This window comes from Oncorhynchus mykiss, chromosome 3, assembly GCF_057628025.1.
Source record: "Oncorhynchus mykiss isolate SJ-2025 chromosome 3, ASM5762802v1, whole genome shotgun sequence".
In the NCBI taxonomy this organism is placed as follows: domain Eukaryota; kingdom Metazoa; phylum Chordata; class Actinopteri; order Salmoniformes; family Salmonidae; genus Oncorhynchus; species Oncorhynchus mykiss.
Genome location: NC_143024.1, coordinates 78,253,345 through 78,257,853, shown reverse-complemented (window position 1 = coordinate 78,257,853; position 4,509 = coordinate 78,253,345). Strand labels below are relative to the sequence as shown.

The window sequence follows — 4,509 nt, the reverse complement described above, 5'->3', positions numbered from 1 at the left end:
TAAGACATCTCAGGTCCATTCAATCAAATGTAAAGAATATTTAATGGATTATTTAGATATTTATCAACGTAAGCATTGATAACAACAATATGTATTGTACATTTGTCTGTTGCCGGAGACAATACTGGCTAACCCACAATGCAAAGTTTCTTACTTCATTTGCGTTATGTGCTGCCCCGGATACACGGATGAGCGGCCAATACTGAGCAAAAGTAGTTGCATATCAGATTTAAAGCCTTGTATGATACTTATATTAGCGTATAACTTTTTAATAATATCATATGTATAGCTTTATAACAATTTAAACGTATATGAACCATTTTGGATGTAGCCCATCAAAATCACTCAACGTCTTCCACGCGAGCGACATGAATCGAGCGCACCCAGTCTTCTGGCGAGATGTTTAGACTTTCGTGTAGTGATAGATGCGTATTCGAGAAACTGTTGCCCAATAACTCTGATAGATAAGTATTCGGCAAACTATTGCCCATTACCTATGTGTAGGTAAGCATCATCTGTTATAATTTGTATAACTAAATCATGTATGCATGTATGTATTATGTAACGTTAGTTAACGTCAGCAGCTGCGTAGTTCAACCTTGGTTCACGTGCTACTCTATACTAGGAAACTCGGAAATGTTCAACTTGCTAAATGGTTGAACGCGTACCGCGTAACTACAGTCACTGTGTAACTACAGTCGTGGCCAAAAGTTTTGAGAATGACACAAACTTTTGGCCACGACTGTACAACCTTTAACAAGTCGAACATTTCCCAGTTTCCTTGTTCTGACTATCACTTGAACGCGGCAATAATACCACAATGACACAAGACTGTCCCAGCCAACACATGAAACTACTAACGCTCCATTCCCAGAGAAGAGATGGCGAAAGTTGAAGAGGATCAGAACTGGCTTTCAGCAGACTGACATTTCAATGGATGGCTGCACTTTCTCAAACGGGAATGGTGGTAATATGGCTGTTATCAACAGAGAGAGTTAATCAGATGTTGATATGGTGGCATGCATCTTTGCCCTACATGTGGAAAACAGTGACTTCACCATGCATTTTACTGATAAGTAGGGGGATGTGTTCAAGTACAGGCTTCTCACTCTGAGCAGGTCAAATAGATAAGAGCCACATATGGAGTTTAAACTACCATACCGGATTAAAGGAAATGTTACTGTCTTGAAGAGCCCCAGTGTAATATGGAGCCATGAAGGTGTTGTCTTTTACATTTCTCTACAAGCAGGTGAAGTTAGACAAATGCCTATCAAGCTCGCTCTGAACTTTATTGGTGAGGATCCCCTCAACAAAAGGAAAATATTCATACTAGATTCCCAAACACTATCCAAAGAATGCCTGAATGATCAATTGGACTCTCCAGGGAGGAGCAAAACCCTGGGGTATTTTGTAGAGGAAGGACAAGTATTTAACGGTGCTCTGATCTTACCTCGTGCCTACAGTTCCATCACACCGTGTAGATTTGTGATCTCAGCTGAAGAGGTGAACAGTGTGTCAAAATCAACTGGTGGCAGCGACCAGTAAAAAGCAGTTGCTGTATTTGAAAGGTATGCCAGGTTTTCTTTTGAAGAACCTCACCACATTCAGATGGTCAACACTGGACGGAATGGATGTCTGTTTGCCATCTCTTTCAACCACGTGCAGTATGGAAAGACACTTTTGAGGTATTGGAATGCTATTTTGTGAGATCATCATGCTTATTGCTTACTGTGTAAAACTGTATAATTGTCATGGCCCTGCTCTGTCTCCCTCAGGTAGCATCATGCTGGTTAGGTGTGAGCTCCCTCCGTGAGGATGACGTTGTGAACTGTGGAACAGATCAGATACTGCTGGTCTTTGGAAGCCAGAGCCCTACTGTGGGTCCAGTGGATCAATACCTCATCACAGATCTCTGCGGGACAACCTATTCTGAGAGACGCTGTACTTTTTTGCTCTTCTTTACCAGTCTTATAACACCCTACTTATAACCCAGTTCTGATGTGTGAAGATTGTTGTATGTTTCAGTATGGACATGAGAGCGGAGAAGGACGGACCATATCTGACACAGCTCAAGAGAACTACCTCCTAACTGTCAAAACTCTACAGGACAGACTACAGGTATATTGTTACATTAAAGAGAGCAGCATCAAAGCTGATATTAGTATTTGGGTACAGTTATTAAACGGTTGTAATGTTTGGAGTCTATTGTCCAGATGCAACGATATTCTCGTTTATCCAACATGTTGTTGTTGATACCCCCCCCTGATGTGTTTCTGTAGAGTGGTCTGACCTTGCTCCAGCTTCTTCAGAGAGATCTCCCTCCCTAAGTTTGTTCTATTCACTGCTTTAGAACACTCTGCCAACCCGGATGTTCTAGCTGTGTCTGAATCCTGGCTTAGGAAGACCACCAAAAATTCAGACATTTTAATTCCAAACTAAAACATTTTCAGACAAGATAGAACTGCCAAAGGGGGCGGTGTTGCAATCTACTGCAAAGATAGCCTGCAGAGTTCTGTCCTTCTATCCAGGTCTGTACCCAAACAATTTGAACTTCTACTTTTAAAAATCCACCTCTCTAAAAACAAGTCTCTCACCGTGGCCGCCTGCTATAGACCACCCTCTGCCCCCAGCTGTGCTCTGGACACCATATGTGAACTGATTGCCCCCCATCTATCTTCAGAGCTCGTGCTGCTAGGCGACCTAAACTGGAACATGCTTAACACCCCAGCCATCCTACAATCTAAACTTGATGCCCTCAATCTCACACAAATTATCAATGAACCTACCAGGTACCTCCCCAAAGCCTTAAACACGGCCACCCTCATAGATATCATCCTAACCAACTTCCCCTCTAAATACACCTCTGCTGTCTTCAACCAAGATCTCAGCGATCACTGCCTCATTGCCTGCATCCGTAATGGGTCAGCGGTCAAACGACCTCCACTCATCACTGTAAAACGCTCCCTGAAACACTTCAGCGAGCAGGCCTTTCTAATCGACCTGGCGGGGTATCCTGGAAGGATATTGATCTCATCCCGTCAGTAGAGGATGCCTGGATATTTTTAAAAAATGCCTTCTTAACCATCTTAAATAAACATGCCCCATTCAAGAAATTTAGAACCAGGAACAGATATAGAACTTGGTTCTCCCCAGACCTGACTGCCCTTAACCAACACAAAAACATCCTATGGCGTTCTGCATTAGCATCGAACAGCCCCCGTGATATGCAGCTGTTCAGGGAAGCTAGAAACCATTATACACAGGCAGTTAGAAAAGCCAAGGCTAGCTTTTTCAAGCAGAAATTTGCTTCCTGCAACACTAACTCAAAAAAGTTCTGGGACACTGTAAAGTCCATGGAGAATAAGAACACCTCCTCCCAGCTGCCCACTGCACTGAAGATAGGAAACACTGTCACCACTGATAAATCCACCATAATTGAGAATTTCAATAAGCATTTTTCTACGGCTGGCCATGCTTTCCACCTGGCTACTCCTACCCCTGTCAACAGCACTGCACCCCCAACAGCAACTCGCCCAAGCCTTCCCCATTTCTCGATCTCCCAAATCCATTCAGCTGATGTTCTGAAAGAGCTGCAAAATCTGGACCCCTACAAATCAGCCGGGCTAGACAATCTGGACCCTTTCTTTCTAAAATTAACCCTAACCCTAACCCTAACCCTAACCCTATTACTAGCCTGTTCAACCTCTCTTTCGTGTCGTCTGAGATTCCCAAAGATTGGAAAGCAGCTGCGGTCATCCCCCTCTTCAAAGGGGGGGACACTCTTGACCCAAACTGCTACAGACCTATATCTATCCTACCATGCCTTTCTAAGGTCTTCGAAAGTCAAGTCCACAAACAGATTACCGACCATTTCGAATCTCACCATACCTTCTCTGCAATGCAATCTGGTTTCAGAGCTGGTCATGGGTGCACCTCAGCCACGCTCAAGGTCCTAAACGATATCTTAACCGCCATCGATAAGAAACATTACTGTGCAGCCGTATTCATTGATCTGGCCAAGGCTTTCGACTCTGTCAATCACCACATCCTCATCGGCAGACTCGACAGCCTTGGTTTCTCAAATGATTGCCTCACCTGGTTCACCAACTACTTCTCTGATAGAGTTCAGTGTGTCAAATCGGAGGGTCTGTTGTCCGGACCTCTGGCAGTCTCTATGGGGGTGCCACAGGGTTCAATTCTTGGACCGACTCTCTTCTCTGTATACATCAATGAGGTCGCTCTTGCTGCTGGTGAGTCTCTGATCCACCTCTACGCAGACGACACCATTCTGTATACTTCCAGCGCTTCTTGGGACACTGTGTTAACAACCGTCCAGGCAAGCTTCAATGCCATACAACTCTCCTTCTGTGGCCTCCAATTGCTCTTAAATACAAGTAAAACTAAATGCATGCTCTTCAACCGATCGCTACCTGCACCTACCCGCCTGTCCAACATCACTACTCTGGACGGCTCTGACTTAGAATACGTGGACAACTACAAATACTTAGG

The 4,509-nt window shown here is 44.2% G+C and overlaps 1 pseudogene across 1 annotated transcript; it reads left to right on the top strand.

Annotated features, from left to right (window-relative positions):
- Positions 1–850: 850 nt before the first annotated feature.
- LOC118964314 (Fanconi anemia group B protein-like) lies at positions 851–2,077 on the top strand (annotated as a pseudogene). Its single transcript, XR_005051358.2, has 2 exons — positions 851–1,685; positions 1,776–2,077. The product of XR_005051358.2 is annotated as a Fanconi anemia group B protein-like (transcript).
- The last annotated feature ends 2,432 nt before the right edge of the window (positions 2,078–4,509 follow it).